At 46.4% G+C, this 12,101-nt stretch overlaps 1 non-coding gene and 1 pseudogene across 2 annotated transcripts in view; one reads left to right on the plus strand and one right to left on the minus strand.

Moving 5' to 3' along the window:
- Nucleotides 1-12,101, minus strand: part of LOC100585076 — a 1,278,821-nt pseudogene that overhangs the window by 1,212,346 nt on the left and 54,374 nt on the right. The gene's annotated exons all lie outside the window — the stretch shown is intronic.
- On the plus strand, nt 11,103-11,266 carry LOC115837832. Its single transcript, XR_004032878.1, has one exon. It is a non-coding gene; the product is annotated as a U1 spliceosomal RNA (small nuclear RNA).

Here is a 12,101-nt window from a genome sequence, read left to right on the forward strand (position 1 = left end):
GGGCATGGTGGCTCACGCCTGTAATCCTAGCAGTTTGGGAGGCCGAGGCAGGTGGATCATCTGAGGTCAGGAGTTTGAGACCAGCCTGGCCAACATGGTGAAACCCCGTCTCTACTAAAATACAAAAATTAGCCAGGCATGGTGGCTGGCACACCTGTAATCCCAGCTACTTGGGAGGCTGAGGCACGAGAATCGCTTGATCCCTGGAGGTGAAGATTGCAGTGAGCAGAGATGATGCCACTTCACTGTATGGGTGGCACAGTAAGTGAGAGTGTGTCTCCAAAAAAAAAAAGAAAAGAACTTTTTCATGTGAGGAAAATGAGTGCTTTCAACTTAGCATGCCCAGAGCTAGGCATTAAAATGAGACAGCAACCACATCCTACTTCCTGCTTTCTAAAATTTTGTAAGTTTAAAAAAAATTTTTTTTTATTGCAAGATCTTGGCCCACTGCAACCTCCTCCAGTCGGGTTCAAGCAATTCTCCTGCTACAGCCTCCCGAGTTGCTGGGACTAAAGGCACGAAGCACCATGCTCCCCCCGTTTTTTTTTTTTTTTTTTTTGTATTTTTAGTAGAGATGGGGTTTTGTCATGTTGGCCAGGCTGGTCTCAAACTCCTAACCTAAGGTGATCCGCCCAACTTGGCCTCCCAAAGTGTGAATTACAGGTGTGAGCCACCACCACCGGTCACTTCCCCACTTTTGAGCTATGTATTCATCCACTGAAACTGCTTGCTATTGCCACGGTTAGCTATAAAGTAACCTAATCATGTGCACTGGACACCATCTCTCACTCCCTGTAGCTGAACAATGTATAGCTAATCCCTAATCAATGTTATTTCTGTAAACCACTGGGAGTTCCTGACAAGCAACTTTCTACCCGCCAACTCCCTGTCTCCCTTTTTGGTCTTTACAAACCTGCTTGTAACAAAGGCCAAACAGAACCCGTATCCAAGATTGCTTGGCTCTGAACCTTCCGGGCAACTATCCTCACACTGGCTCAAACGAACTCTTTTAATCGTATTTTGTGCTTAAGCCCCTTCCTTCTAGGTCGACGTTTTTGGCCCTGGGAGCAGGATTCAGAGCAACTCATCTCTGACCATCTGACTGTCCTCTCAAAGGCCTCCAGGGTGGCTACATAGTAGTAAGAATTTTATTGGTGAGATCAGTTTGCAGTCCAGGAAGAGACAGTCTCTGGTGTGTGTCTTTGAAGAGGTGCTTTCTCTTCAGGGAGAGAGAGAGAGAGAGAGAGGGCAGGTTGGTTTTTGTGCCTCACAGGGTGTGTATCACACAATAGAGTCATACATATTCAGCAGGTTTGGGGAAACACCATTTCTGAGGGGTATTGAGCTCATGTGCAATGCGTAAACATATATGTAACATGCACCCCATCTTCACATTGGGAAGGGATTTCAGCATTAAAATGAGGTGGAAATTGGCTGTTTATGTCAAAAGGTGAACTACTGGACACCAAGTTGGTTTGTGTGCAGTCCCTGTAACATGGCTGAAACTGGCTTGATATCTGCAGTTGCTTATCAGGAGAGAATGGAAGGGCACTCCTCTGTCCCATCAGAGGTCTAGTGATCTGGGTTGTAAATCCAGTTGAGAAGGGCTGGGAAGATTTTGACAATTTGCTTGCTAGCTCCTATTGTTAAGGAGCTTAGTAAGAGTGTGGTTTTTCCTGTAGCCATAGGAATTCAGGAAGTTGCCATGCCAGATGAGCCCTGAACCCTTGATCTGTAGCTAATTTTTGTTTCCTTAACCTTAGAGTCTGTCTTAGTCTATAAGGGGGCATGTATTTTCATCTCTCAGATCACACCACATTCCTCCTGGACTGGGTGCCTGGCCAGCTCTGAAGCCCTGGAGTTCTGACTCTGAGAGAACAGTTGGGCAGTAGTAAGTGGGGAATCCTCCCGAAATCTGGACCTTCTCACTCTGTGGTTGAAGGCCTGGAGTTTGCTCGAGTGTCCTTTCCAGCTCTCCCTTTCTAGAACGGAGGTTTTCTGTCTTTACCCTGTGGGTAAGAGGTTTTAGTCTCAGGGGGAAATAACTGCCTTTTCCACCTCTGCATCAGGACAGAAGGGTTGGGTCACAGGCAAAGAGCTCTCCAGAGAGCTTCTGTCTTTCCTGCCTGTGTTCCTCGGCAGGAAGTTCTGGGTCAACATATTGGCAGGTAGGCATTGGTGGTTTCATTTTATGTAGCATGTTGTTTTGAACATTCAGACTTAGCTTTTCATTTGTGACTAGTTACTGTTAGTTCTTAACTGGAAAGTGCATGGAGGTGCGTTCCCCTGCCCCAAAGAAAAGAAGTGATGTGCTCCTGCTGATCCATTCAGGTGCTCCGAGTGATCGGGGATGTTGCAGAGGTGTCAGGGTCATTACTCACCATGTGAAGGTGGCCTCATAGGACACTCCCCATCAGAAGAACATTATTTATTTATTTATTTATTTATTTATTTATTTATTTATTTTGAGATGGAGTCTCGCTTTTTTGCCCAGGCCAGACTGCAGTGGTGCGATCTCAGCTCACTGCAAGCTCCGCCTCCCGGGTTCACGCCATTCTCCTGCCTCAGCCTCCCGAGTAGCTGGGACTACAGGCACCCGCCACCACGCCCGGCTAATTTTTTGTATTTTTAGTAGAGACGGGGTTTCACCGTGTTAGCCAGGATGGTCTTGATCTCCTGACCTCGTGATCCACCCGCCTCGGCCTCCCAAGGTGCTGGGATTACAGGCGTGAGCCACCGCGCCCGGCCTCAGAAGAACATCTTTATGAACCCCCTTTCCTGCTCTTCTGGGAGGGTATATGTGGGACGAGTCCCCCATAGCACATGAACTCTGTGGCCACCTGGTGGTTAGAAACAGTGGGAACCACTGAGACAGCGATACACAACTCCGGTGTTATCTGTAGGAGTGACTTCATAAGCACCACACTGTGACCCAAAACACATCGCAGGCCTTGGTCATCTGAAAAGCTCCTGAATTATGGGAAATCAAGCTTCAAAATTTAGCTCACTGTGAAGAAACAACCACCTTTAGAAACACCAGCTGGGTTTATGTATAACACTTACGAAGCATCCTCTTGTAAATATCCAAGAAACTGGACCCACCTAACCAGGAAAACTCATAAGCAGAATGAAGAAAATGGGGATCTTTTGAAATGCTTAAAATAATTTATTAGTGTGCACAATTGGAAAAATTTGGTTTTAGAACCAAATTAAATGGGAGACTTACTTCCAATGATACCTAGAAATTTCTAAAAGAACTGAGAAAATTGCCTCCAGTGAGGAAGTAAGCTGAAGGAGGTAAAGTGACACGTTTTCTGAATTGAGAAATATCGAGGAGGCTTTGTCTCTTTCGCCTCCAACTGCTCCTCCTCCTCCTGCCCCTGCACCTGCATAGTCTCCCTTACCTGAGCCCTCCCGTCCTGCCTTGCCTCTTCTTCCCTCACTATCACCTGAGGAAAGTCCCCAGGGCTCTGGCCCCTTCCCTGAAACTTCTGTTCTGACAGCTCCTTTCAAGGTAAAACCCACAGGAAGAGGGGAGCCTACCATTCTGTATACTGCTTCACCAAAATGTGAATTAAGAATATTATAAAAGACTTCCCTGGGCCAGGCGCAGTGGCTCATGCCCGTAATCCCAGCACGTTGGAAGGACTAGGCAGGCGGGTCACAAGGTCAGGAGTTCGAGACCAGCCTGGACAACATGGTGAAACCAGATCTTTACTAAAAATACAAAAATTAGCCGGTCATGGTGGTACATGACTGCAATCCAGCAACTCGGGAGGCTGATGCAGGAGAATCGCTTTAACTCGGGAAGTGGAGGTTGCAGTGAGCCAAGATTGCGCCGTTGCACTCCAGCCTGGGTGACAGAGCAAGACTTTGTGTCAAAATAAATAAATAAAAAGTAAAAAAGACTTCCCCGATCGAAATTTAAATAAATTTTCCCCTTCTAATTCTAAAGCAGCCTCCAAGATCCCACAGGGTTTGGGAGAAAATTTGACTTAATTGTCCAAACTTTTGAGCCCGAATATTCTGCTTTTTATCAATTAATTCACATGTGGCGTAAGAAGGCAGGGCCACTAAATGGTCGAAAAGGGCAAATTGGAGTAATTCTTTAGAGGATTTTTAAAAACAGACTAAAGCAGACAATGAAAGGGTCTGCGTTTTGGCCAAATACCTCCACGTTGCCATTCCCCAGGTTGTTCCCAAAAATGTAGATTGGAGAATTCAGCAATGCACTTAAAAGGCCAAGCAAATCTGTCATTGATATTTTAAATGGTTGAGATTTATTTATTGATTGATTGCGACAGGGTCTCACTCTCTCACCCAGGTTGGAGTGCAGTGGCTCCATCATGGCCCACCACATCCTCAACCTCTCAGCTCTAGTAATCCTCCCACCTCAGCCTCCCGAGTAGCTGGGACCACAGGTGCATGCCACAATGCCCAGCTAATTCTTTGATTTTTTTGTAGAGAGGACATCTTGCTGTGTTTTCCAGGCTGGACCTGAATGAACTCCTGGGCTCAATCAATCCTTCCACCTCACCCTAACATTTACACTGATGGCAGAGATGCATTTGGAGTGGGTGACGATTTTGGAATGCTTTAGAAGCAACATAGGTATCTGATTTCATCAGGTCAAGCCATCAAAAATGACCAATAAATCTCTGACCTCTTAGAAGCAATTCGAAGACCCAAATTTTGGCCATCATCAAAATTCCTGGTCATTCAAAATTAGATATTCTGGAGAGCAAGGACAATCATTTTGCTGATGCTGCAGCTAAGAATGCAGCTCTGAAGGTGACATCAGACACAGAACTTCTCGAAATGACCTTGCTGACTTATGAGCCATTGAAGACTTCATTAGAAGTACAAGTGGGCTGGGCATGGTGGCTCACACCTGTAATCCCAGCACTTTGGGAGGCCAAGGCTGGCGGATCACCTGAGGTCAGGAGTTTGAGACCAGCCTGGCCAACGTGGTGAAATCCTATCTCTTCTAAAACTACAAAAATTAGCTGGTGTGGTGACACATGTCTAGAATCCCTGCTACTTGGGAGGCAGAGGCATGAGAATTGCTTGAACCTAGGAGGCGGAGTTTGCAGTGAGGTGAGATTGCACCACTGCGCTCCAGCCTGGGCGACAGAGCAAGACTCTGGCAAAAAAAAAAAAAAAAAAAAAAAGAAGCATAAGTGGGAGTTCCCAAGCAGGAGAGGGATCTCTGGAAGGATAAAGGGAACAAGTTTCTTCCAGAAACAGGCATATGCTATGGGCCCAATGATACACTGATCCACCCCTTAGGCTTCAATTACCCTTTTACAGTACTTCATAAGCTGACTCATTGGAATTCAGACAAAATGTTAGCATGGGGAAAGCAATGGTATTGAAAATCATTGCCTACGATTGCAGAAAATGTTTAGTCTTGCTATACTGTCTGTCCCAAACATAACCCTGGAAAACCCCTTCATGGGTCACAGGGACATTTTGCCTTTAGGACCCTTCGAGACATGGCAGTTAGACTTTATCCAGCTGTCTCCATCTCAGGGTCACAGATACTTTCTGGTGCTAATTTGTATGTGCTCACTGGGGTGAGCATTTCCATGCCAAGGAGCCACAGCCCAAGTAGTAGGTAGATTGTGATTAGCAAAAGTAATTCCTCCTGGGGAGTGCCATCTGAACTCCATAGCAACCGAGGAACACACTTCATGGGTCAGGTAATTGGATCCACTTGCAACGTTTTGTCTATGTCCCAACATTTCCATTGTGCCTGTCACCCCTAATCCTCTGGGCCGATGGAATGCACTAATGATACAATAAAAATTCAATTGGCAAAGCTAACAGAAGTTTTTAACCTTTCTTAGCCAAGGATCTCCCACTGGTTCTGGAAAATGTCCACACTCTCTCTCTTTGAAATAATAACAGGAAGACCCATGCAGTGGTTAGACGAAGGCGCTTATGAATCTGCACTTCTTAAAGGGGACATTCTCCATTACTGCTAAGATCTCACAAAACTTACTAAGAACTCTACATTAACAAAGGATTCCATTCATAATGAACTCCTGGGAGATGAAACTACCAAAAATCTTGGCCTATAACCTGGAGATGTTGTTGTTTACTGGAAACAACATCAAACAAAATATTCTCCCCAAGACTGTTGGAAGGGACCACATCAGCTATTATTATTATTTTATGTTATTTTTTTGAGATGGGATCTCATTCTATTCCCCAAGCCAGAATGCAGTGGCAAAATCATGACTCACTGTAGCCTTGAACTCCTGGGCACAAGCCGTCCTTTTGCCTCAACCTTCCAAATAGTTGGGACCACAGGCATGGGCCACTGCACCTGACTCACAGCAGGTATTACTGACCAATCTGTGCCATTAAACTTAAGGGCATTGACACATGGATTCATGTTTCTCTTGTAAAAGGCAACCCTGCCAGAGTGGACATCTGTCAGTGGAGATTTTCACTTAGAGGTAACTCGCAATCTTCCTGACAGAGATGGCAAGTAGCTGACATCTGGTGTAGTCTGCTTTCACCCAAGATACTGGCCTGTATAATCAGTTACAATTCCAGTGCTGACTGCGCCTGGAAGAGTTAGTCTCTTTTTCTGGTGACTGGAATACATACACCATTAGGGCTCCTTTAACTTGTAGGGGTTGTCTCTTGGTGGTTTTGGTAAAATCACCCTATGTGCATATTCTCTTAAGATATGACACACTACTCCCATTGCGTGTATGTGTATGTACATACACATACATACATAGCAGAATGCCTGTGATCAGATTTCTGTTTTTCTGTCCCTAATTAATTTGATTACAGCAGGCAGGGATAATTCTCTGATCAGAATCTCACAAACCATTACCTCTGTGGAAAATCTGGCAAGGTTCCAGGTTTGCCACTCAAAACCACAAACCACTTTTGGCCATAATGACCGGTTGGTACATCCTGTGCTAAATTTCACCTGTATTCCTCCTGATTGCACTGACGATGCAACTCGGGGTCATATCATGCAAAACCTGTTTATTGAATCTGTCTGACTCACCCTAACCTTCCTGCCTCACATCTCAGTTTAACTCATCATAATCGTATTGTCAAAATAACTGCCTGTAATCCCAGCACTTTGGGAGGCCAAGGCAGGAGGATCACTTGAGCACAGCGGTTTGAGACTAGCCTGGGGAAAATGGTGAAACACTGACTCTATAAAATATATACAAATTAGCTGGGTGTGGTGGTGCCCACCTATAGTCCCAGCTACTCAGGAGCATGAGGTGAGAGGATTAGTTGAGCTCAGGAGTTCGAGCCTGCAGTAAACCCTGATGACGCCACTGCACTCCAGCCTGGGCATCGGAGTGAGACCCTGTCTCAAAAAATAAATAAATAAGGTGGGTGTGGTGGTGTGTGTCTGTAGTCCCAGCTGCTTGGGAGGCTGAGCCATTGAGCCTTGGAGGTCAAGAGGTCAAGGCTGTACTGAGCTGTGATCTTGCTACTGAATTCCAGCCTGGGAGACAGAGTCCTTGTCTTAAAAAGTAATTATAACAAAAATAAAAAGTACAAAACCAACCAAACAAAAAATTGTTGCTTCCCTCTGAAATAACAGTGGTAAACACCATGATGCCACTGGAAAGCTAAAAGAAAAACACTCCCTCCTGCTATCAGGATCCAACCTGCCCTCTTGCTCTGAATTTCTGACCCATGGTTTAAATGCCCAAAAGCTGATGTACTCAAATTATAGCGCACTTAACCTGTTCGGCGTTTATTTTTGTCTCTTGAAAAGATCACCACCCATGGCCCTATAAATGTCTAAGGGCATGGAATGATGAAGTGCAATGTCATTATTGTTATGTGTTTCTCATTGTTTCACTTCTGGGAAAACTAATTTCATGGTATTCTGAAGAGTAGAGATGATTCAACAAGTGACAGCAGCTGTAGACTTAACTGAGGCCTCTCTCTCTCTCTGTTTTTTTTTTTTTTTTTTTTGCCACACTATGATGCCCTTTTTTTTTTTCAAGACCGAGTCTCACTATGTCACCCAGGCTGGAATGCAGTGGTGTGATCTTAGCTCAGTGCAGCCTCGAACGCCCGGGCTCAAGCAGTCCTCCTACCTCAGCCTCCTGAATAGTTGGGACTAAGGCGTGTGCCACTACACCACTGGCTAACTTTGTATTTTTTGTAGAGATGGGTTTTCGCCATGTTGCCAGGCTGGTTTTGAACTCCTGGACTCAAGCAATCCACCTATCTTGGCCTCCTGAAGTGCTGGGATTACAGGTGTGAGCCACCGTGCCTGGTTGTAATGCCCTTGCAGTTGGACTTTTGGGCATTCTTAAAAATTCCTCAGTGAGGTGGCTTCTTTCCTCCCCTGTCCCCTGCCTGGGACAGGACTATCTGGGAATGAGCCTTTCTGGAAAACAGGGACACCTTGACTGAGCTTTTGATCATTGATGCTTCCAAGAAGAAAGATTTAAACAATTTTTTATCTGAGGAATGTGAGCCCTTTCAAATGATTGGGCCCAGAGAGACGTTAAATCGAGACAGCAACCACTTTCCGCTCCTTCCTTTTGAGCTGCGCTGAGCTATGTATTCATCTGTTGAAACTGCTTGCTGTTGCCTCAAGTAGCTGTAGATTAACCTAATAATGCCACACCAATCCCTATACTCCCATACCCTATAACTTAACAACATATAGCCAATCACCAAGCAATGTTATTTCTGTAAACCAATGAGAATTCCTGACAGGCACCTATCAGCCCACTGTCTGTCCCTGCTTTTGACCTTTAAAAACCTGCTTGTGGGCAGGGTGTGGTGGCTCACGCCTGTAATCCCAGCACTTTGGGAGGCCGAGTCAGGCAGATCATGAGGTCAGGAGATCGAGACCATCCTGGCTAACACGGTGAAACCCCGTCTCTACTAAAAAAATACCAAAAAAAATTAGCTGGGCATGGTGGCGGGTGCCTGTAATCCCAGCTACTAGGGAGGCTGAGGCAGGAGAATGGCGAGAACCAGGGAGGCGGAGCTTGCAGTGAGCAGAGTTCGCGCCACTGCACTCCAGCCTGGGCGACAGAGCGAGACTCCATCGCAAAATAAATAAATAAATAAATAATAAAAAATAAAAACCTGCTTGTGACAAAGGCCAAAGGGAGCTCAGATCCAAGGTTCCTTGGTGTGAATCTTCCAGGCAGCTGTCTTCATGTTGGCTCAAGTAAACTCTAAATTATATTTTGTGCTTCAGCATCCTCTTTTTAGGTCGACATGTTCAACAACAGTAGAATAAATAAATAAGTTAATGCATATTCCTACAAAAGAATACACGTAGAAACAAATAACCATACGAATAACATGAAAAATTCATAGACATAAGACTGAGTGAAAGAAGTCAGACCTATGCCTCTGCTTCTGAAACCGCCTTTGCAAAAGTCACAGCTGGGACAATTATCACGGTGAAAGAGATCGGACCTAACTGATTCCATCTTGTTTCTAACGTCCAAGCTGTCCCTGTTGATTGCCGGGCACAGGCCAAAATAACTTTGGGAGGAAATTAGTTTATGGTTTACCTGTGAAACAAAGATGATAATATCCCCTTCCCAAAGCAAACCCCCTTCCTGTCTGGGGACTAGACTGCCTTTGCAGGACTAACAAATTAGCCACGAGATTAGAAACTATGGTTTAGGACTCATGTAGCCTCTGGCTGCAAGATTCTAAACCTCCCCAAATTGTTCCTGGAGATCACATCGTTATTGGAAAACCTAAGATCAGTGCTCGAGATATTTTGCCGACCCTGCACTCAGTGGATCAGCTGGCACCAGCTAGACTGATAACCTGGCTCATCTGGTCTTGTGGCCCCCACGCAGGAACTGACCCAGCACAAGACGACAGCTTCAGCTCCCTGTGATTTCATCTCCGACCTGGCCAATCAGAACTCCCAACTCACCGGCCCCCAACCACCAAATAAAGAGTGCAGCTCTTTGTTGCAATTCTCTTGTGTCGAAAAATTGGCTCTGTCTAGGCAGCAGGCAAGGTGAACCTGTTGGGCAGTAACACTCCCCTCAAAACCCACTACACACTGTATGACTAAGCTTATATGAAAGTAAAGGGCAGGAAAAACTTGCCTCATAGATTTGCAGAGACGGGGGTGGAAACCATTAATGAGTCTGTGGAGTATCCTCAGAGTTTGGTGTTGTAGTCTACATATTAAAAGTAATCAGTTAAACACCTGAAATAAAGTTTCCCCCAAACATTTTTGCCAAATTTGGATGACTTTGTTTCTGTCTTCGCAGCATATAAAGTGTTAACATGAGGTAAGCGCTAAGGTCTAGAGAAGGCAGTGAAGAGATGACAAACTCCAGCACCATGCCTGAGTGTCCAGTGTGCTCTGCTGGGGCAGCACATTTTTGTACATTGCTGTATTTGAAAAAAAACCCTACAAGATTCATGAAACTGGACGACCGTCTTTATAACACTCCTAGTAAGGATGGCTGGTTTGCAGTCATCTGAGCAGCCTCTCTAGTTTCATAGATACGGTTTCTCTCTGATATTGAACAACTTCCAAATGTCAAGCGGAATGCTGCATCACAAGGATAACCGTATGTGAAAAGAACCTGTTTTCTTTGTAATCCTAAACTTTCTAGTCTGAGCTTTAAAAGCCATTATTTGAAGAAAAGCGCACAGGCTCCAGCTGGCCACCAAAGGGGTCCTTGGCATTACAGGCTAAGAACCTACTTCTTTGGGAGAGACCAGGGACGGGGATGGGAGGGAAAGGAGGTAGAGTCAGGAGTCACTTCCTCCGCCGGCTCCCGCAGCTGGTTGGTTGGCTGAGTGGCAGAGGATGGGGCGGAAGAGCAGACGCGGACGGGAAAGGCGCTGTCGGTGACATCACGGATAGGGCGATTCCTGTGTAGATGAGGCAGCTCAGGGGCTGCTGCTTTGCCACGAAGGATTTCTCGTGCTGTGGGAGCTAGTCCAGGACCGCCGGTTGGACGTGATAGTCCCAGCTGTGTGTCAGGGCTAGGAGGACTCGGGGCGGCATGGGGGCGGGGTGGGAGATGCGCGGGGCAAGTGATCGTGCGTGTAAGGGGTGAGGCGTATGGAGCTGTGGCAGGGCGGAGGTGTGTGCACTCATACTTACCTGGCAGGGGAAATAGCGTGATCACGAAGTTGATTTTTCCAGGGCAAGACTTATGCATTGCACTCCGTATGTGCTGACTCCTGCGATTTCCCCAAACGTGGGAAACTGGACTGCGTAATTGGTGGTGGCGGGGGACTGCGTTCGCGCTTTCTCTTGAAGGCTGTAGTGCAAAAAGCAGGTTGTATGCCAAGTGGTACTTTTCACTTTTATTGCTGAACGATATCGGTGGTGTCGTGCTATTCTTACAGTTGGATGCTTTGAATCAGGAAGTGATATATCTCCTTGCTTCTCGCTGGAGAAGGAAGCGCCAGCCTTTTATCACAAGCTAACTAGCGCGAAGACTGCATAGCTCTTTCTACATAAGGCTGCTGTTTGCAGAAATTTGGTCCATGGTCTCCAGTCTCTTGGGGTCTCACGCTCTGTGAAAATCTTCGTGTTTTTCCCTAGCCCCCAGAGTCACCTTTTACACAGCGTCTGCTTCTAACCGCAGTCCCCACAGGAGTTTGTAGGATTTCTGTACCAGCGGCGAAGGTGTTCTCACCTCATAGAGCAAGGTAGAAACTACGCAGACAGGCGCCGTTCTTTGGGATGAAAGCAGGGCCTTTGGGACTCTTTCTTAGTGTCCCCGTTCGGTTGTAGACATAACACGCTTGCTTTGTGTAGGAGAACGGCTCTGCCGGCGCCCAGGTGCCCTAACGCATATTCATCGAGGCCCGCAGGTCAGAACTGCAGTCTCACCTGTCTTGGCGGAAATGCGCTGCGATCCTCCCTGTGCTACATGAGCACGAGAATTCCACTACAGAAGAAAACCCCAGGCCTAGTGATGGCGGTTCTGGGCATTTTGCCAGCTTCTCCCAGGGTGTGTTTTCTGACCCCACCCACTTCTGATCTGTAATGTCCTGGTCAATAGAAACTACCTGGCCCAAACGGAAAAGGCAAGGAGGACCACAGCGGGAAAGCCTGTGGCGTTCCCTGCTGGCTACCCCGGGGA

This window comes from Nomascus leucogenys, chromosome 12 (assembly GCF_006542625.1).
Source record: "Nomascus leucogenys isolate Asia chromosome 12, Asia_NLE_v1, whole genome shotgun sequence".
NCBI classification, from domain to species: domain Eukaryota; kingdom Metazoa; phylum Chordata; class Mammalia; order Primates; family Hylobatidae; genus Nomascus; species Nomascus leucogenys.